The sequence below is a fragment of the Cebus imitator genome, unplaced genomic scaffold, assembly GCF_001604975.1.
Source record: "Cebus imitator isolate Cc_AM_T3 unplaced genomic scaffold, Cebus_imitator-1.0 Scaffold26, whole genome shotgun sequence".
NCBI classification, from domain to species: domain Eukaryota; kingdom Metazoa; phylum Chordata; class Mammalia; order Primates; family Cebidae; genus Cebus; species Cebus imitator.
Window position 1 is genome coordinate 570,262 of NW_016107341.1, and position 23,133 is coordinate 593,394.

A 23,133-nucleotide genomic window follows, 5' to 3' on the forward strand; every position below is an offset into this window, starting at 1 on the left:
AGTATGTTTTTACCTTAGAAACTGGTGGCATATTAAAATTAACCTAGTTGGCTCAACCCCATTGGCCAGTGTGGAGATCCCCCCAAGACACTGAATTGTGGATTTCATCATTTATGTTGAAAAACTCCACTGATGTAATTGCTGTATCAGTTTTGTAACAGCTCTAATTGTTTGAAAACTTTGTTTTTTTTTCCTATTTATTTTCCTTATCTATCGTGCTGGCCAGGACTTAAAGCACAAGTTTAAATAAAGGGAGTGATAGTAGACATTCTTATCGTATGTTTGAAAATATTGTGAGAAGAAAAATCATCCTGTTTACTGTGTGAGTGTGTTGCTACTGCTGCTATGGAAATGCTGTGATGATTGTGCTGCTTTAATGTGCAGTTGAACATTGAACCATATTGTGAATTGGGCCAGGGAGTAGGAAGAGAGATTGTAGCTGAGGAGGAGAAAGAACTTAGTTTCTCTTGATTTGGACAGCCAAGGGGAATGGCACATTACATATGGGAAGGCCAGGATTGAGGACTTGTGAGGGGTCAAAAAGAGGTACCTATGAAATTGTGTTTGTCCTTGGTGGCTAAAGTGTAGCTAATATTTGAGAGCATGTGAGATGGGAAGGGGCTGGAAGCTCTGAGAACAGGTCAGCTATGTGAGCCCAGAACCTTGGGCTTCTTATTTATATAGCTCTTACACTGCCTGGGGTCATTCTTCTTTGCAATCATTTAGTATTTAATAAAATCTTATTGAAAGTTTTAATTTGCCTAAATTATGATACAGCGTACTAAGAACAAAATATTTTGTCCAATATTATACATTAAAGTGAGATTTGTTAAAATGGTAAGAAAAAAACCCAATACTTGCATAGTAGAGGCAGCTGGCAACTGATAGTAAAGAACTTTGAGGGTAAGGTGAAACCTAGGAAGACAGAGGTAGTCCTGTTAGTTGTCTCACCGTCTGCAAGACAAAATCTTAGAAATTGGAGTTTTATTAAAGTATGTGTATTTCCTTAAAGTGTTCTTCAGAACTTTCCCATAAGTTTTGTTCTTTAACACAAATTAACACTTTAGGAAATACTGTGACTAAAGCCAATAACAAATACACATGATGAGAGTCTTAAAATATGTCATTCCAATTTAAGCAGTCCTCTTAAGTATTTTCTTTCAAAATACCAATGGTCCCTCAGTAATCCTCCTGCTTTGTGGTTCCTATGTGCTTTATCTTGATTGCTCATTTCTAGAACTTCATTTGCATTGTGACAGGCTGAATTTCTCCGCACGCTCTAGCAAAGCTATGGGGCACTGCAAACGACAATCGGACGGCCCGCTGCTTTCCTTGCTCTGCACTCTTGATTTCGGTTAGTGAAGGCCAAGGTTATATTTTGATTTATTTTCCCAGTTGGAATATAGAGAATTTCCTAAAGAATATTGTGCTTGTCTTATTTTGTTGATAACAGGAAAGAAAACAAAAGTCATGCTGGATGTATTTTGATTTAAATGCATGGCTGTGAGTGAACAAATTAGAGATAAATTTGTCTGTACTGGGTATCCTGATCTAGCCACTGAAATGCTTTGATTCCTATTTTTAGGTAACTAACCTTCCCGGGCGGGTTTTGGGAGTAATGACCCAATAAAGTATGGGCAGTGGGCAAAGACGACCCAGGGAAAAGACTCCATTTTTGATGGAGATGATTGGGGGATGAGTGAGGGAACAAGGAAGAATAAGGATAGGAATGGGGGTTGGGCAGCAGAGGCCAATGAAATTACTCCTATTTTCTTCCTGGTCTGAGGTACGTAATAAAGAAATATCTCTTCCTTTGCAAAATATTGGCTGTTTGCTGTGTTTAATTTTATTTGCCCATGTTAGTGTAGTAGGATTAGGCTAAGTAGCTAATTCCCCTTTATCCTCAATTCCTCTGAATAACTCAGTGTGATCACCTAGCATGATTTTAGCTCTGTTGAACTAACAGATAATGAAAATTAATAGGTCTTTTTCCCCCCATGGGAAATGCTAACAAGGTGGCTTCTTCAGCCTGTATTTTTCAAACATTCCTTTTAAAAGTGTAGTTCTTTACATTTAATCAAAATATATTTGTGCATGTATATTTAGTTAGTCTTATCACGTAACAACTTATCAAAATCTTTTATAATCCAAATTCATTTATTTAAATCTTTTCTTCTACAGATTCATCACATCTACAGATATGATATGCCTGTCACCTATGTATTCATTATCCTGATCACTAATAAGATGATCAGACCAGAGATTACAACTCCATGGCAAATCACTGCAGAGAGAAAGATGAATCAAGGCTTACATGACATATTAATCAATATGATATGGACCATTTACCTAGCTATTAATCTATATTTCTAACCTATTATTCACCAATCTACACAGTCCATCTTGCCCACAGTGATAATATTTTTCCAAAAGCTATGTGAAATCACTAAAACCTTTGCTTATCACAAAATTTCAGAATTAGAAAGAAGCTTAAAAACCATGTACCATAGCCTTTTCACCTTGGAAAAAATATTGATCTAACTACTTACCTTATCATGAAAGCTGAAATGCCTTACGCTGCAAATATGGTGACTCAAGAGCTCCATATTACCTTCTAAGCAGCCAAAATTTCCTTAAAACACTATTCTTGAAATAGTGTTGAGAACAGTACATTCTAATGGTACTAACACATCTCTATGTCCTTTTGGAAAAGTGCATAGGTTTTTGTCCATGTGCAGGTTTTTCTCACCTCTCCTAATTGCTATGATTTTCAGGTATCATGTTTGAAATGCCATGATTATTATCTGTAAATTCCTTCCAGACACTGGCATATAAATCCCTTGGGCTTAGCGACATATATTCATTTAACCTAATTATGTGCTCCTTTATGATACTCTTAAACACCCTGGAATCACCCTCAGCCATGTATTCTACTTCCAAAGTGATGATTTGCTTTGACAGAAAAAGAGAGGCAGTGTTAACATGACTTTTTCCTACTTGGAGGAATGGGGGTTAGCCCATTCCTTTCTTCTTGTGTTAAACATAACTTTAAAAATTATTTTCATCTTTCTTAGCATTACTCATAATCCTGAGTTCTTACTTTTGCAGTTCTGACAGTCATAGTTGTGTGCTCCTTTGTCTGTCTTTTGTAGATGACTTCTCATTTTTATTTCTGTTTATAAAAGATATATTTACTAAAGAAAATTTGAAAGCCAGAGATCAGAGTATAAAAATAAAAATTAATTCCATCACTTAGAAATAACTATTCATAGTCTAATATACTTCATATTTATGCAGGTATATTTTTAAAGTTAGAACCATATTCGTATTTCTATCCTGAAGTTTTACTTTGTAAGATATTTTCCCATGACGTGCATTATTTTTATACAACAAATTTTCATTATTTCAAAATATTTTATTACATTTTATTTACTAATTTCCGTTTTGGGAAATTTAGGTTCTTCTAATTTTTTTGCTGTTACAAGTAAAATTGTGTTGAATAGTCCTATGCTTCAAATCTCCTTATCAGATGGTTCTCTAACCAGCTCCAATAATTTACTTATTCTTTCTCTTACGATCATTAGCCATACTTTAATCTTAGTTTCTCATTGTTTGTGGGCCATGTTTATTCCATCTAAAAAAAAGTCTGCTTCCTATTTTTTGAATTGTTAGAAATCTTTGCTAGTTTATATTTATCTTGCTAGGTGAGCATATTTACCTTTTCCCAAGACAAATATCAGTTTCATAAGCTCTTCCTTCTTAGCCAGACTGAAAATTGAAAATAATAAAGTTTTAGAATTCATAAAGATCTTAATTTTCTTTTATGATACCTTAATTTTCTTTTATGATAAATGATACTTTTCTGTGGGCTTCTAAAAGAACAAATTAATAGCACAGTGACATGTCTTGTACAGATTTGGTGATAAAATATGCTTGACCTCAGCAGAAGGTCAGCAGGTCAAAGAGAAATCTGGAAGTAGAAAACATGGTTTGGTCAGATGATGGGAACAGGGTCTCCAGAAGATGATGGTGAGGAGAGTAGTGTGGTTCTGATTAGCTTATTAGACTTAGGCAGGGCATCAACTGGCAACAGGAAATCTAGAGTTCTGGAATTACTTCTCACAAGAGACATTTTTTAAAAGGTGTCAAGGTGCCAAGTGGATTAGCGCTTAAGCTAGGAATCTTGTTCTAATTAGGGCCTTTAGTGATAAATGGAAATTAAGTGGAAGTCAAGTCATATAAATAAGAAAATGCAGAATGGACTGGTGAGGAAAGACTCAAGGAGAATAATACAGGTAGATGCCTAGGGCTCCAACCAGTTATACCAACACTGGACTTCAGGCTACTGGTGGGTTTGTATTTAATATACATGATGTATCTCAATTAAGATTGGCTTAAAAACTATATGAGGCTTAGAATGCAGATTTAAGGTCTTGGTACCTACTGCTATAAAGGACTAAACTGGAGAAAGAGTAAGAATAACCAAAATCAAAGCATGACTGTATTAAATCCTCTAATTTGGCCAAAAGAAATTTCTGTAATAGCAGATGAAAAGATGGTTAAGTACTATTACTTTACCCTACCTCTGTTTGAGGATCTGTTGGAAAAGTTTTATTCATATACTTCATCTACATATATGGCCTACATTATTGCCCAACTTCCTACAGTATTTCTGCTTCTTTTCCTTTATGCTTACCCTCCCAAATTTTGCTACTCTTCCACCAAATAAATTGGCTGTAGTCGTGTTTATGATTTTTAGTGATTATTTGCATCTTCTTAAAAGAGAGGCAAATGTCAGGCCCAGTTTAATTTTTTAACATAAATTTTACATATTTTAGTCACTGATTATACCATTAAAATTAGAATATACTTATGAGATTATATCTGTCTTAAAACACAGTTTATTATGTCTGTTAGATTTATTCTGTCTTTTGTATATTAATTTGAGAATGTATTTTTCACAGTCCCCATATCCTGCTGCTTTTCTACAGAGAATTACTTGGTGTTTCCTCTTGTTATTTATTTTTTGTTAGTATATGTATTGGTTTTCATGGTATTCAGTCTTATACTTTTATTGAGATATTTCTGTCTTCTTCCAATTTTAATCCAAAATCTTCTTGAGCAGATCAGTAACTCTTCTAACAGATATTTTTCTGTAGGTTCTTGTGAGATGTACTTCATCCCTTGCCAGAAGCTACATCAAATACTTTGGTAATCTTTATAGAATTTCTTGGCTTGGAATTATATAAACATATTGATGAAATTCATGTAGCTTCTGCTAAGAGCTTTAGCTTAAGGGAAAAAAAGCCTAAGGCTTAAGAGTATTTTTGTTTTTGTTTTTTTCCCCTAATGGGACAATACGCTGAGGAGTACCATCATTTCCTTCTTTTGGTATTTATTTCTTTATTTATTGTTATTGCTTAGGTTTCTTACCACCTATCTCTTACGTCTTTCCCATTGCTGAAAGAATTAACAGAATAAAGATAGTTTTTAAATTATTGAGAACTTAAATCTCACTTTAAAAAGTCTACACTGTGAATTATTTTTGGTATTTTTATTTCTTGAACATATTTCAGAGAAAAAAATTCTGAGACATTTGAATCTATGGAAAATTTTAAAATACATGCAATGCTTCTTTTAGCAAGAATAATTTTGGTTTCTTCATTTTTGCTTTGGATTTAAGACTTTGCCTAGAAAATGGAGAAGGCAAATTTGACTAGAGATCAATCACATCAGGATGCTACTTGAAGTATAATTCTTTAGGATAATGGTTTCAGAGCATTGATTTCAGTAGTTCACCTTCATTCCTAACCCTATTTGCAAGCTTGCCAAGAACATGTTAAGTCCAGATCTGGCTATAGAACTGGGAGCTTTATTCTCTGTGTTAGTGTTACTTTTTAAAGACAACTGGTAGGTTATTAGCTCTGTCCATACTTGGATTTTGTTTGCTGGTTCTCAGGCTAGGATTGCTTGAGTTTTAATTTCTGGCTGTCTTGAAGCTTCCAACTAAAACAGACACAGAATACTTTGGAAGCAGGGATGTGGTGTTTTTCTTAAAGACTTACAGCTAAGCATAGCATATCACTTCTGACCTGCTCTGAAGGATGTCCTGGGTCTATAAATCCTACTTGAAAATGGTGGTATCTTTCCAGAAGGAACTAAAGTGTATCTGGCAACTCTCAGGCCACCTTAATTATACTAGTAGTTCTCCAAGAAGCCCTAAACATAAAATACGTAATCAAAATGTAGAAAAAATTTGATTTGGGGCACTGTCTATTATAGCAACTAGTTTTATACTAACTTATATAAGGATACAAAATGAATAATATGTTTCCCTCAGTGAGCTTATAGCCTATTTGTATAAAGAGAAATGCACAATAGAAAATAAAGAATATGCACAGTAGAAAAGTTATTGTAAAGATATATTAGGAAGCAAGGAAAAGATAAGTCCTTGGCCTAGGGGTAGGAGTCATAATCCTGAGAAATCTTGTTAAGCAAAGGTGATAAATGCATTGGGATTTAATAGATGAATATAATTTAGCCACTCAGAGAGCAAGAAATTCTATGCAGAAAGTGTAGGTCTGAGAAAAATCTTAGGGTCAAGAAACAGTAATATATAGTGAATAATTAGCAGTTTAGCATTTTAGAAAATCATGTATGAATAAGGAGTGATGAGGACTTAAAGTTGTGAACATACCTAGGGATCAGATTACTGAATCTTGTAAGCTATGTAAAGAAACGTTGACTATAGCTGTGGATAATGGGAGACATCTTTTAGGTGTTTATTAAGTGAGATGGCATTCATAGATATGTAGCTTTAATAGATTTTTTCTGAAAGTTGTGAAAGATAGTAGTGCCTGTGGTGATTTTAATCTATTTGCAAGTTCTTTGATACTCCTTCTCTTAGAAGGTAGAGTCTAATTGCCCTCCCCTTGAATGTGGGCTAATGACTCACTTTTAACAAAGAGAATGAAATGAAGTGATGGTGTATAACTTCAGAAACTAGATCACAGAAGTCATGTGGCTTCCTCTTTCTTCTCTTTTTCTTGGATTGCTGGCTCTGGGAGAGACAGTTGCTATGTAAGGACCCTCAGAAAGACTTGTAGAGAGGCCCATGTGGACAGAATGGAGGCCATCTACCAACAACCCAACCGCATGAGGTAAACATCAACCACATGAGGGTGGATCTTTTGGTCCTAGTCAAGCCTCCAAATGACATCAGAGCAAGCCAACAGCCGGACTGCGATTTCTGGAGAGAACTAAGCCAGTGTCACCCAGCTAAGCTATGGCTGGATTCCTGACCATCAGAAACTATGAGAAAGACTAATAAATGCTTGTTTTAAATGGCTACATTTTGGTGCAATGTGTTAAACAACAGTAGGTAATCCACATACTGGTTTTAGATGGGAACAGGACTTTAGTGCAGGCAGGTAAGTTAGGAGCTTGCTATAGTCGACTAGGTTAGAAGTTGTGAAGGTCTAGTTTAGGGCACGTATATGTGGGTAGGAGGCAAAAGATATAAAAATAGTAGGAGTCAAAAATTTTTTGGACTTAGAGAATGATTAAATATGGAAATAGAGGAAGGAGTCAGTATTGATTCCCATGTTTCTTGTTTGGGCAACCAGGGGTGAGGGTGGTGCTGACACACTGAGGAGGAGCATATTTGGAGGCAGAATGGATTCAGTTTGGGACATCCAGTTTGAATTGTCTGAGATGTCCAGGTGAGGAAGCAACTTGGCAGCAGATGGCATAAACAGGATATTCTAGGAAGATACAAAGGAAACCAGAGAGGTAGTGAGAGAAACTTGAAAATGTAGATAGAAGGCTTGGTTTCTGTCATGAGATAGAAAACTGCATTCTCTGATACTGGTGCGAAGAAAAGAATGGGTGTTACCGAGGGGAGGAAAGAATGGGTGTTTTAGTGAGTTTTGAAGTGGATAGACGTTTGGATAATTGAGAGGAATCATTCTTGATAGTTCTAGTTTTCCGTTGAAGTAATAGGAGGAAAGATTGCTTGCTACGCTTACTTCCCCCACAAGTAAGGATGAGTAGAGAGGAAAGGTTTTGGCTATAAGGGGAGAATGAGGGACAAAGTAAGCGAGGACAATAAGGGAATGGATGGATTGCGCTGAGTGCTCAGTCATGCCTTTGATGTAAGTGATACCAATATGGAAATATGATACATACACTTGGGGAATCTTTCTGTTTCAGATTGCCTGGACCCCTAAACCTGGTAACAGTCCCATAGAGAACAGCTTATCTATGCAAGACATACTGAAAGACTGCGAGATTATTTTGCAACCCTTAGTTCACCACCTTTTTTGGGTATAGAGAAGAGTCAATATTGATCTAAAAGACACTGAATAAGAGGTAGTCTGTTGGAGAGCATTGTTCTATGTGTTCACCACTCTCTGCATAACTATAGAGAGGGGAGGGGAGGCTTTTGTGCATTTTTATCTAAGTCAGAGAAAAGCATTTGTGAAAACTATCTGGAAAACTTGACATGAGTCTTCTAAAGTTTAGACGCCATGGTTAAAAGTTAAGGGTCTGGCTGGAGCTGACAAAACAATAAGGCAATAGGATGCTTTGGATGCAATATATTTTTTTTTTGCAATATAATTAGTAGAAATGATAACCAGTAGTTTTGAAAACAACATCTTGGTCTGTTGTATGCCTAATGCAGAAGTTATTAAAACAAACTTGAATGGAAATGCTTCTGACAGATTCTAAATTTAAACATAATGGGGAAACGTTATCTTTGATACAGGTTTGATATACAACTAATGTGATTCATCTTGTACTTTGGGAAATTTAAATTTAGACTCTGGAAAAAAAAAAAAAAAGTTTCAAAAATGAGTAAATGCTTGTGCGGTGCAATTTATTTCATGAAATGCTCAAAATAGTGAGTTTCTCTTCAGCTGCTAGTGATCTGGTCATCCACATTAATGACTGTGTCCCCCTCAGACCTTGTGGTGAGGGCTAAGTGAGGTAAGGTGTGCAAAGTACTTAGCCCTCTGCCTAGCACTGTGTAGTCATGTGGCAAATATTAGTTANAAAAAAAAAAAAAAAAAACCGCCTCAGGAAATCACTTGAGATGAGGTGGCATCTGGAGGAAAGGCACTACTATATCTAGAAAGCTATACATGTCCTTATTGCAAAGAGAGGAAAAGCTAGGCAAGCAGACAATATAAACCTGCCCCATAGGTCACCTTTGGATATATATTATGTATAGAAGGAAGTGATGGAAGGTCACAACTGTGCCTGTCAAGATGGACTTTTATTACCCATTTATCTCTTTTCTCAATATTCCCTACCTTTCCCCAACTGTGAAGGGGCAAAGGCAGTACCTATGGAATAGGGGAGAAGGCAAAGTAGGAAAAGAAAAAAATGCTAGTTTTAATCCCTTTTCCACTATAGGCCTCCTAAGAGTCAATAGTCCTGAGCTAGGGAAAAACAAAAAACAAAACCAAAAAAACCCAGAAAAACCTTTATATTTGCCTCACTGATTTCACACTAGACTAGACTGGATACTGTTTAGAATGGAGTAGACTTTTTATGACCTAAGATTGATTAATTTATGTGACCTGGCTGAGTTTTTATCCAGGAGTAGAAAAAAACAAAACAGTAAAAGCAGCAATAAAAATAAAACCCCCAGAGATACGGCAGCAACAGGAAAATTATAGTTTGTTTCTTTTCAATTGAACCTGTTTAATAAAGAATAATGTGGCTTTTTTTGTGGGTGGTTGGTTTCCAGTAGTGCTACACTGATTGAATGTCCAGTGGACCTTTTGAATGTTAAGGTCAGTGAATGGACAAGGAGACTGGGGAATTAAGGGTTCCAGTAGAAGAATGGTTCAGATAATTAAGGATAAAATTTACATTGAGCAAAGATTCAAATGAAGTGAGGTAAAAGCAGGACTAATTATCTGAGAGAACTGAATCAAGGGTTGGAATGTCCAGCTGATGAGCACTTGACATCGGAACCAGAAAGTGAGATAATCAAAAGAACTGGAGGTTGCAGTCAGACCTCTAGATTAAAGCAATTCCCAATGTTGACACACCCTAAATTTTCTCAAATAACTTTAAATAATTCATTCCAGTAGATATTAATAGACATGTGGTGAGTAAGATAGAGCCTACTCATGAGTTGCTTGTTGGGAATCCATATGCATTTTATTGGAAACAAAATATGGGCACAGAATTTGGTAAATAAAATCATTGAGAGACATTTGATGTTGTGCTTTTACTATGGGCTAGATACTGTGCTAACTTTAGGGCATAAGAAATGAAAGAGAATAGTTATTTACCCTTGAATATTGAAAATCTGATAGAAGGGACAAACATCCAAGCCATATTAGAGTCATAGATGGAAATACATATTTCCCATACACTGAGGTGAGTAGGTGCTCTTAAAATGGTTGCAGAAATGTATGCAAGGCCACATCTATAAAATTGGGAACGCAAATATCATATCTTGGATTAGGTGACATTAGATTTGAGTTTTTAAAAATGAGTAGGTTTTAGAATTTCTTTTTGGTCAAGAAATAAAAGGATGGCTAGGTGCAGTGGCTCATGCCTGCAATCCCAGCACTTTGGGAGGCCGAGGCAGGCAGATCACTTGATGTCAGAATTTCAAGACCAGCCTGACCAACATGGTGAAGCTGCGTATCTACTAAAAATATAAAAATTAGGTGGGTGTAGTGGCAGGCATCTGTAGTGCCAGCTGCTCAGAAGGCTGAGGCAAGAGAATCATTTGAACCCAGGAGGCAGAGGTTGTAGTGAGCGGAGATCGTGCCATTGCATTCCAGCCTGGGAGACAGAGCAAGACTGTCTCCAAAATAAATAAAGTATTTCATATTTCAGTTAGTAGTTTGAACATATTTTATGAAAGCCACATTTGAAATAAACCTTCAAGGATAAGCAGGATTTTTGAAGGAATTGATGGGAGAGAGTGTACCTTGTCTTGGGTGTAATATAAAGAACATCTAAAGGTCAAGAAAATACAGTGTATCTTCTGAGAATGGAGAGTTGTGCAGCTTACAGTTTAGAGAGAATGAGTAAGGAAATTAGAAGCTGAGCATGAAAATGTAAATTAGAGCCACCCAGTGAGGAGCTTAAAAGCCTGAATAATAAATTGGCAACTATGAAGGTTTTAAGCAGGGGAAAAACAAAATTAGAGTGGAAGCCAAGAAAGATGGATCTGATTGATGTGTACAACATGATTAAGATGAAAAAGACAAAGGGAAATCAGTCAAGTTAGAAATTCTAGTAATACAACAGTTAAGAGGAAATCAAGTTCTGAAGCAAGATGGTAAATGTGGGGATTAAGAAGAGGAGTGGATTCAAGATGCCATTTGGAAATGGAACCAGTTGGATTTGCTGACTCAAGATGTGCAGGCAGAAATTCTTTTGGCTTTCCAAGGTCATGTTCCTGGATGTATGAGAAAATGAGAGTCCATTAAAAGACATAAGAAATTTCCTGACAGGTGTTTGGAAATGTGAACTTGGAATTTGGGAAGAAGATTAGAGGCAGAGCACTACCAGTTACCTGCTTAGATGTTGATAGATGTAGCTACAGAAGCAGGGAACATTTCTGATTGAGTTTATCATGAGTTCTTTATCCTATCTGAGTTATGAACTCTTTTGTGAATATGATGAAAGCTGTGCATTTCCGTGCCAGAAAAATGTGCAAACACACAGGCACAAAATTTTGTAGGCCTTAGTTTAAAATATCTTGGTATCAAAAGGAAAGAGAGCTGACAAAAGAACATTGTAAAATACTTACATTAAGGAAACAGCATTAGGAAAAGATGACACAGTGATAGAAAACAAACCAGGGTAATGAGGGTGCTTTAGAAGAAGGTTTGAAATATTTAGAGCTATGTTTCAAATGTCTGAGAAGTGAGGAGAAGTTGTTGGATTTGGTGATCACTAGATTTGGAATGTGTTACTGATCTAGGACTCGGAAAATATTTAGTAGTGTGGTAGGAACAGAAATGAAACTGCAGAGAGAAAAGGAGTAAATAGATTGTGAGACTAAGTTGAGATACTACATTGAGAGGCTAAGTATATTATGTTCTTACATGAAGTTTAATCACAAAGGTAAGAGAGCAGTGATTTGAAGGAAGATGGAGTCTTTGGAAGATTTTTTTGATACAATTAAAATATTGGGCATGTTTTTAGACAGAAGAGAACGACTGGGAATGGAGCAAAATAGATAAAACAGTTGTTGAGAAATGTCCGTTATTATTTTCACATTCAGTGTTGCTACCAATTATGGCTGCACTTTTGGAAAACGAAATAATGCTCATGCCTACAATGAAGACAGGAATACACAGCTAAGTCTTAAAATGATCTACTCATGAGATAGAAGAAGACATTAAAAAACAGTACTGTGTGACAAGTAGACAAATGTGAAGACTTTCTAGTCAAATCTGGCTAAAATCTTGTTACAGAAAACAATCATGATTATGGACATTGCTGAACAGATGCACTCTTGATAGCAGAGGCTTTGTGTTTCAGAGTTTTTAACACCTCTTTTCCTAGTTCTTAGTGTGGTGTTTCTCAATTGGCCATCTCCTGGAATCATGTGAGAAGATTTGAAAAATACTGATGACGGGGCCCCAGCCCTAGTAATTCTGATTGTGTGGGAGTGGGGTGGGGTGTCGGCATGGAAAGTTTTTAAATGTAATGTTACGTGCAGCCAATGTAGAGAACCACTGTTTTAGCACATTCACCTTGGGCTTTGATTTGATTACAGGTTCCATCTGGTTATTTTCTGTAGGTTGCTTAGGAAGACATGGTCACCAGCCAGTCTTGAGTCTTACAAGACTCCATGGAGAAATACTTATTATCTTGGGATAGAAGGCAGGAACTTTCCCTTTATTTCTCCTTTTGACTATCTTAATCCAGGCTTTTCACCCAGAGTTATGAGAAAGCAAACCCTAACAGGAGCTTATTCTCTGGACATTTGTAAATTTCATGCTCAAGGGAAATCTAAGGATAAAGCAAGGCTCCCAGAAGATAGACTTCCTTCTGCTTCTAAAATCACCACCTGATGATCAGCCAAGCTGCTGGGAAAACAACGGTAGTTTGCTTTTGGTTGAGTAGGCAGTCTGTATGAGTCTCCTCCTCAGTACAGTTACTCTTCCAGGGTAGGATAAGTCAGCTACAATTCCATTTTCAGAATATATTTTCAGGGTAAGTGTATATTAGGCAGTAACTCACTTCCCTCTTCTCCTCTTCAAGTTTCCCGGATCTCTAAAGAAGGGGTCATTAGAAAGTGTGAGAATTGCCCAAGGATTACATGAAGTTGTGGTAGCTGAAGAGAATGCCTCATTAGCATGTGAGAGAAAAGCCCAAACAACACCATCAAAGGGTGTTAAATCAATCCAATGGGATAGAGAAAGGGGGTGGTTAGAATTAATTTAAACCATTTAAAGCCACTGTGAATGAAAGAAGAATTATTTTCTTAGTAGTTATTTAGCCTGCAAGTGAGTGAATGTATGTACATTTTCATGTGAATAGACTTGATTACCTAAATTTGTTCATAAATGATGGCCTAAATAATAATAAAAAATATTTTGACATTTCAACTGTTCTTCGGAAACCATAAGAATCCTAAGGAAGCACAGCAGGCTAAGGAGAACATCTGAAACAGTATATTATAACACGCTATGGTTACTAGCAAGGTGACAGTTGAAATAATGAAGACACACAAAAACAGAGCAACAACAAGATTAGGCAGACCTGAGTTAAGAATCTAATGAAATCACTTTTAATTTGTATCCATGAACTGGACAAAAGTTTCCCACCAAATAGGGTCAGACTTGCAGGAGACAGCTGGGGGTGGTGGAAGTGGGTAGGTAGTAGAGCGGGAGAGAGCTTTGATTAGCTACCCAAAATTTCCCTTCAAGTTAACGGTTTGGCTCCCTCCAGTGTCTGCTTAAAGAGCCTTCTGTTCATTGAGTGGGTGAAAGTGACTAGAAGGCTTGGTAGGTAATTGTATTGGCTTGAAACCCAAAAGAAATGCCAGTGGGTGTTAGAGGATTTTGTGCCTTTGTGCAGCAGCCAGCGTTTCTCAAGAGTACACCATTAGAGGAGTGGAAGAGGTTCTTCAAAATTTCCTGGAGGTTGGGCCTGGGCAGAGGTGACTAATAGAAAAGATTGGGGCCAATGCACAAAAATGACTGGTAGCCCATTGCTGGGGCATACTCAGTCTTACCTCTGCTGCCCATCCCCACTCCAGGGAATATCTTGAGAGCAAAATAATGCAGTGTGAGCCTCCACTCCTCCCAAGAGTGGCTGGAATATGATGCTGTGGCTATGTTGAAAACTTAGTCACATAGATAATATGAGTAAAAGCTCTGCTTAGTGTTTATTGCAATAGCCTAACTCTACTTGATAAAATCAGAAAAATTCAGAGCTAAAAAACAATCCTAAAGGATAAATTGAGATTCTTACTGTGATTTACACTGGTATTTCTTAACTAAAAGCAAAGCAATCAATATATAATATCATGTATCTTAAACCACAGGTATTTCCCCTCTCTGCTTCAGGGACCTAATTGAATCATCCACTATTCTATGCCCTTAATTCTGTAACAATCTGGGCCAGTCAGGCAACATACTATTTAGGTCAGATGTGCAAGTACTGCATTGTTAGTTACCTGGTATATGTAGAACATCAGTCATTTTACAAAATAATTTTCAGGGATTTTGACATTTGCAATAGAGAAGATCCACAAGTCTTTGATTTGATAAGTTGCTTCCTGCTGCCTCCTTCCTGTCAGAGGTACTGAGCTTGAAAATGAGATCAAACTTCCAGAAAGAAATATGCTTTATATAAATGTTCCTACTTATATTATTTCATAGTCGCCTATGACAACCTTAGCGTCAAAGATTTATTCTGGGTAGTTAAGTTATACAACAAAATATCTGATGTAAATTTTGGCAAGAAATTCACTAACTGGATAACTTGCCAGGAACAGGTATCCATATGGGATAAACAGAAGTAATGAGAATAGGTAACAGCATGCTCAATGGGGTCTGCGTCTCTGAATTAGTTTCCTAATTTGCCCAAACAAAATATCATTAAGTTCATCAGTGCCTCAATCTATCTTTTTAGTAAGATGTGCTTCATAAGCCAATTTTCTCATTAAAAAAATAGCTAGTTTGGCTCTTACAATTCATTAGAGAAAAGGATTCTGAAACTTGAAGAGCTATTTTGAGAATCTGAATAATGAAAACAAATAAACAATAACAAAAAACATCTGGCTTTAAAAGATCAAGTTCTGTTTCATGTAACTTCCAGAGAGGGATATCTACTTTTAAATATAAAATCCTTTACATAACTTCACTCAAGTTTTAGTTGACAAAATACTATAAGCATATTCATGATTTTGCATATTAGCTCTAAAAGACTATTTTACCTTTAAGGTTAAGTGTGTTAATCCTGAAAAAGGTGATGCTTTGTAAATGAAATCAAGTTTTTGGCTGTTAAAAAAAAAAAAGCAACATGGTTTCTCAAAGTATCATTCCATTTGCTTCTATGAGTAAGCCATTTTCTGAAGTTAATATTGAGAAGAAGGAAGCTAATCAGGTCATTTTCTGTAGTGATACACGATACAACATCCTTTTCCTCTATAAAATGCATTATTCCCAAAATTTTATCCTAGATTCTTCTGCTTATTAAGTGAAGTTCAAAACCTCTAAAGGACTATTTGACTTTCATTAGTTCATGCTTTTTAAAAGATACATTTCAACTTGTTCCTGTAATTAAGATTAGCATCTTATTTCTAACTCTTGACTCTCAGAAAGTTAAGATTACAATATAATTTAGATAAAAATGATTAGAGGGTAAGAATATTCACAAAATGCGAATGACAGAAAATGTCTCTAACAGCCCACATTATTGTGTAGTCCTAAAACTTGTTCTTCCAAAGATTTTGCCTAATATAAGTAAACGTCTGACACTCTGAGTTAACATTTAAAAATATGCTTTAGTTTCATAATCACTGCAGTGCAGAAGTTATTAAAGCTACAGCAGTTCAGGATGAAAGAAGCCAGGAAATTTTCTGCATTATTTGGCTTCCTTATAACACATGATAATTTATATGAAATTCTAATTTTCTTAATTTCAGATCACACATAGAATCTTCATAAGCAGAAGAAGTATAACATATGGTTTATAGAGAAGACTATGTTATGCTTAGCAGGATGTATAAGGAAAATTCCATAAAAACAAGTAGAAAGCATTTGATTAATGGATGTATTTTAATTAATATCCACATGGGATTATGAAAGAGTTGAATTAGTAGGATTGATAGCAGGATATTATTACTATTAGAGCAAAGAAAAAGAAATTTATGCCAGTGGATATTACTCTAGGTGCAGATTTGATTTAGCATTGGCAGAATTCAGCTTATATTTAATGAGCACCTATCAAGTGCCAGAGCCTAGTCAGCACTTTTATATTTCATATTACAAATATATTTTTATACTTATATTTTCATGTAAGCAACATTGTGAGGTAGATAGTATACTGAAGTTTGGAGAAATGTAATACTACTTCCAGGATAGTATAGCTTATAAGTGATAGAACTGGGATTCATGGCACGTTCTCTCAGAGCACGTGTGATGTTCATCTACTTTACCTCATTTTCTTTCTCAAATATATTCAATTTGGTAATAGTGGAATAAAATGGAATTAAAGAATAGATTTCTTCATGTAGCAGGTAATAGTTTGACTAATAAAAACTATCTCTCTAAGCAGACTTTCACAGCTACTAAAATCAATAATGATAGCTAGAACAAAATTATTATATTGCAAGACTAAAATTTATCTTAGTTATCCTTCTCAGAGTTGAGGAAAAGAAGTAAGAAAGCTCATTTTTGGAATATTTTAAAAGCAATCTTCTCATTGGTGTTTGAATAATGCTGACCAGAACTTCCCAAGGTTAAGGTTGTCACTACCTTGTTAGACCTAGAAGGTTTAATTAAGAGTGAAATTAATGATATGTATGACTTTGGGTTTACTAGCACACAGGTGTCAAGAGGAGGTGGGTATGTAGCTGCATGTTGCAGTTGTGTTTGTAAATCAGCCTCTGTGGGCTTCTCAGCCAAGTGTAACCATCATCTGCTTGCACCAAAGTTGTGCAAGCTGTACTGGGTAGAGAGAATTTTGTCATCTCTTTTGGATGAGCATAGTGTAACTTCTGAATGGACTCTTTGTTCCAAAATCCCTAGGACACAATAGATATTCATCAACACTGGCTTGTTTTCCTTAGCGTGTGAAAAACAATTGACATAAACAATGTCTAGAATCTGATCTTTACTTCTAACACATAAATGATTTTGAGCTTTCCCTAAAAGGAAGGATATATTGACATCATAGTATGCACTCAAAATAAATGCTTTTTATTGAGTGCTCAATCGATTCATTATATATGTCTTGAACAATTGTATACATATCAAGATGATATCTAATATTCCTAACCCTTATACTACCAAGTCCTTGCAATTTTTAACTATTAAAATTTTCTTTACACCTGTTATCACTTTAATGCTTGCAAATATTAAGCTACCATCCTTTGTAGACAATACCAAAAAAATCCCAAAACTGGTCTACCTATTCCATTCTGACCCCTCAACCCCATCATTCTCCACTTTCCAGTGAGGGTCTTTAAAAAAATATATGGATGCTCTTATTTCTGCTTTAAGTACTAAAATGATTTTCTATTCTTCTTGGATGACGACAACCCTCAACATAATATAGTGCTGCTCACTGTTCTCAAGGTTCCAGGCACATTGACCTTTCAGTTGCTCATAGGTGCCATTGTCTCTCCTTTCACATTATCTGTGCTCATTCTACTGAATACAGCTTGACTTCTTTCTCTCTTCACTTAGTTAACTCTACTCATCCTCTGGTTGTCATTTTTCCCATGAAAACCTGATGTCTCTGATATCAAACTCCTTATTTTATGTTCCCATAACATCATTTCTTAATTTTAGCACGTATCACAAGTTCAACTTAGTATTTCTTTGAGACATATGATTAATCTGTCTCCCTCAAGAGATGACGAGCTTCACACGGGCAGGGACTTAAATGGCTTACCATTGCTCTCAGCCTAAAACCTTACAAACTTCTTAACAATATCTAAAGCCTTCTGATCTGCCCCAATACTATTTCTTCAATCTCATCTCCAAGAAACTAGAAGATATAATTCAGTTGAATTTAATATTTATAGATTCTCTTTTGACCCATGTTTTTCTTCCATTGGCTTGCCACAATTAGTGTAAAACTACACAAATTGGTAGTCACTATTTCTACTTCTTCAAATCCAGTTTTCTCAGTTACCTCCAAACAGCTTGTCTCCTTATTCCCCAGCAACTTCCAACGGCTTACAAGATGCTAAACACATTGATCACATTTTTGGATTCAAGATTCGAAATGCCTGATATCATCAATTTTCTCATCTAACTTGCCCTCCAGCAGCATCAGAACAGTTCACCACTGCCTTGTTCTGGGAAAACTTTCTTCTCTTCATTTGCATGATACCACTTTCTCTTGGCTTGGCCCTTACCTCATTGGCCACTATTTACTGTTTCTTTGGATTGTACCTTCTAGGTGTGACTATAAGCAGAAGTACCCCAGGGCTCAGCCTGAGATTCTCTGTTCTCATGTATATCCTAAGAGATCTAGTAAAATGGTCTCTGCTACTAGATAGTAGTTTTAAATACATTTCGAGTTTCTAGTAAAAGATCATTGAGGATTTGCAAAAAGAGTTTCATATTAATTTCTAAAGATATATAAATAAATCTAAAGATACATTTCTTTATACTGGCCTCAAATTTGGGGCAGGTTTTTTTTTTTTTTTTTTTTTTTTTTTTTTTTTTTTTTTTTTTTTTTTTTTTTTTTTTTTTTTCTGTTTAATTCATTGGGGGGAAAAAACTACAAGAGAAATAAGAAGCTATAGTAAAAAAAAAAATCTAAATGGAGAAGTTCACTTTAAAAACCCATGCTACGTTTGATGAATCTCATTGGTATTTGGGATTAGATATACTGAGGGATAAAGACATAGATACAGAAAAGTAATTACTGTTGAACATGTTTGGAAAAATTACTAAAGAAGTTTGTGTTTTATATGAAGTTAATAGCTTCAGAAATTTCTCTCTAAAAGTTAAGTACTAAGGAGATGTACTACAGGCAATATCATGAAAATATTTGGTTACATGAGAAAAGTATTTGAGCCAAGAGTCTTGACTAAAATAACAAGACTCTTATAAATACACAGACCTTAGATATACATGAAAGCAAATATTAAAATAATTTATTATCATTAAAATGTATTAATTTCCTCTTGGTGATACAAAGGCAAATACTATATAGAAGGATATTAAAACTTTATCACTGAACTATGGTAATATGCCCTGCTCATTATAATCTAATAAATATTTATTGAGAGTTCATTGTGTCCAAGGTCTTTATTTTTTCATTCTTTCTTCCATATTTTTCTTATTCATTCAACAGTCATTATTGTTAAGGCGTTATTATAGATTTCAGTGACAAAGAAATGACCAGGGCATGGTTTTCTTGGAGTAAATGTACAGAGGTTAAAAGGATATCATGCTTATTTTCAAGCAGGAATAATGAAAATATTAAAAGATAATTTGTAATTCCAGTAATAAGGTGTTTTCAAAGCATGTGATTTTTGAACTTAAAAAAATACCTGAAATAAGAGAGTTTGTCTTTCCATTTGTAGCAAAATAAAAAGCATTTAATAAAATTTGTTTAAGACATTTGCAGTTATTTTGTGGATAGTTTATAAGACAGGCAGTTTGTGTGCTTGCAGCTAACATGTTCTCTTAACTCTAATGCCATTCATTATAAGATTCACCATAAATATGAGTAGCTTTTTGGGAAAAAATATTATTCTATAAGATGTGCAAATAAATTGAATTATATCTCAATTACAGAAACATTAAACTGTGAAAGGAAAGTGCCTATTATGCTTTATGGAGGAATTATAATAGATAGTAAATCAATTTACTAGCTAATGGTGGTTTCTAGCCTTGTTTGGCTTATTGATTGGTTTCATGTTTTTTGATAAGTCATTTTAAAAACACATCTTGCAATTAATTTCAGGACAACATTGGCAGGAAAACTTTTTATTCTGTAAAAATTGAATTGGTCCCGTCTACATTTTCCAGTGCCATTTGATTCAGAGTACATTTTTCTTTTTTAAATTATCTAAGAATGCATTGCTTCCATAATTATACAGCATTTTTCCAACCTCAGGAAAGGAATATTGAAGATGTGATTCTCTAAGTCTACAGTCCATTGAGTACTTTGCAAATTTTTAAAAATCCCAAGCACATGATCATTAATAAGTTAAACACTATACCTAGCTTATTTTCTGTAAGTTCTGTACAACAGAACCATTAGCTACAGACTGACAGATTCGCAATACCTACCACAGAGCCCAACATAACGAAAAGTGCTTAGTTACAAGTCCCTGGGAAGAATAGATGTATGTACCAAAATGTACTAAGTTAAAGTAAACGAAGACATTTTTACATGTATTAAGATATTAAGTATAGACCATTCCCAGTGCATTCCCTAAATAATCACCATTGTATCATACATTGTATCATATTTTTCTTTAAAAAAGCATTAAGCAAATCTAGTTACTAAGAGAATAGAAAAAGTACTTTGTTTGGGTGATTCTTAGGCCTCTGTCCATGGTATTGGGGAAACCAAGGAAGTCCATTCTCCTGCAGATTTTTATTGACTTATTTCAGCCTCAAATATTTGATTAGAGACTGTGATACCATTTATACTCCATTTTCTAATCTTCAAATGTAAAGTTTTAAAATAGTAAAGAAAGATCTTTGAGGACAGGAATTGGTTTTTCTTTGTTGTTAGTTTTCTGCTTGGCATTCTCGACTCAGTGCCTAGCGTAGTACTAAACTTGAATTTGCCATGTGCACTCAGTTAATACCTGCTGGATGACTGAATCAAAAATGACATGGCTAAGTAAAGGAAACTATTGAAATTAAGATCATGAGGTTGCCCTTTCCTCAGCTGCCTCCAAGTTGCTTGATCCTTCCAAGGAAGTGAAGGCCGCGTTGGGGTGAGGCCCTCACTTCCTCTGGTGACCCAGCAGTGCCAGCCCCACACTGGCTGGACCATGGCCTCCATTTGAGCTCCCTTGTATCTACTCAGCCTTCATTCTGCATGACAATGATGAGGTGACTGTCATGGAAGATAAGATCCATGCCCTCATTAAAGCAGCTGGTGTAAATGTTGAACCTTTATGTCCTGACTTGTTTGCAAAGACCCTGGCCAATGTCAACATTGGGAGCCTCATCTGCAATGTAGGGGCTTGTGGACCTGCTACAGCAGCTGGTGCTGCACCAGCAGGAGGTCCTCCACTACCGCTTCCACTCCTCCACTACCACTGCTTCAACTGAGGAGAAGAAAGTGGATGCAAAGAAAGAAGAATCTGATGTGTCTGATGATGACATGGGCTTTGTCATTTTGACTAAACCTCTTTTCTAATGTGTTCAATAAAAAGCTGAACTTAAAAAAAAATATCAGGAGGTCAACATTAACTAGCTAACTGAAATAGTATATATGTGCATGGGGATATCCAATTAGAGTATGCTTTTTTACTGTCAAAATTAATACTTAGCAGCATCATAATTAATCTGCAAATGCTCAAACTTCCTCTTTGCTAGAATTACATAGCCTAGGTGATATTCAAAATAGATATAAGTTTTACTAAGTGCTTTTTATCATCAAAGCAACTAATGAGTCCATGTAATCCACAAACCTTTTACATCTTCATAGATGAGCAAGTTTGGATATTGCAGTCAGAAATCTGATGTCACCAAGGATCTTTCTTTAGGATTATTTAAAACCAAATTACCAAAATGAAGATTGTCAATCTTTCTGTTTTCTGTTTTCCTTTTGCTGGTGGGTTATTTTCCTCACCTTTCCCTCTTTGTTTGTTTTGGAAATTAGAGTGTTCCAAAGAGCCCACGTCATGTTAAGAACTATCTCTAGATACTGAGTTTACATTGCAAACAAGCAAAAATTCCCAGTCTATTAGAGATCTTCTCTTAGGTTACAAGGAAAAGCAAAGTTCAGCTAAACTGCACAATTAATTCACAATCATTTCTGAATAGAGAGAAAAGGTTGCGTTAAGTTGTTGTGTTCTCCTCCTAGGGATTTAAGGTCAGTTTCAAGAAGCAAAATTACTATTCTTTCAAAGTTGTCTCTCCTGATTTGTATTCCTGTAATTATCTCCTCAGGACCTTTTTCTTTTTAACTTGTAAACATAGCTTAATAAATCAATTCAAGGATTAGCTACATGCAAATATACTATTCTGATGGCTAGCTGGACAGGTAAAGGAATAAAGTATAACAGTTTTCTTTCCTGACCAATGATTTTCACCAGTGTGTCAATTATTTTTGCTTTACACAAAGGAATCTGAGACTTTTTTTTTTCTGGGGGAAAAAAAGTGATTTTTTTTGTTGTTGCTTTTTGCTTCAAATTCACTCCCCCTTTTTAATATGAATACTAAAACATTATCTTTAAGCAGCAGAGAAATTCTGGAGATCAAAAAAACAAATAGTTTGTGAAGAAATAAAGCCTTAAAATGTAATTATTATCATGACAGCTGACTTTCCAGTGATTGAAATGAGAAAATTTTATGTTAAAATAAGCGTAAGTAATTAGATACACTCTGCTCAACAACCTATACAATATTTGACTATACTATTAACTTTTATTTCTAAAAAAGAGCTTAATGTCCTTTTATTAACCTATTTTTCTCTTTCAAATCAAGGAATACCGGATAGTTATTCCAACTATTTTTTGCATAGTTTACATTTTAGTTTTGAGACGCTTTCCTGAGAGAAGCAATATAGTCATCTGGTCAAATTTGTGAGCTCTGAAACCAAATGCCAGATCTAAATCCTAGCTATCCACTTACTATGTTAACTTGTGTTAGTACTTCAGTTTCCCCTTCCATAAAATAGGGATCATAATAGCATCATCCTCAAGGGCTACTGTGAAGATTACATGAGTTAACATAGGTAAAGCAAATGGAACAGTGCCTGGCATAC

General features: G+C 35.4%; 1 protein-coding gene and 1 pseudogene across 2 annotated transcripts in view; one reads left to right on the plus strand and one right to left on the minus strand.

Annotated features, from left to right (window-relative positions):
- GRM3 (glutamate metabotropic receptor 3) overlaps positions 1 to 23,133 on the minus strand; it is a 219,379-nt gene that overhangs the window by 181,464 nt on the left and 14,782 nt on the right. The window lies entirely within an intron of this gene.
- On the plus strand, positions 1,291 to 21,561 carry LOC108300321 (annotated as a pseudogene).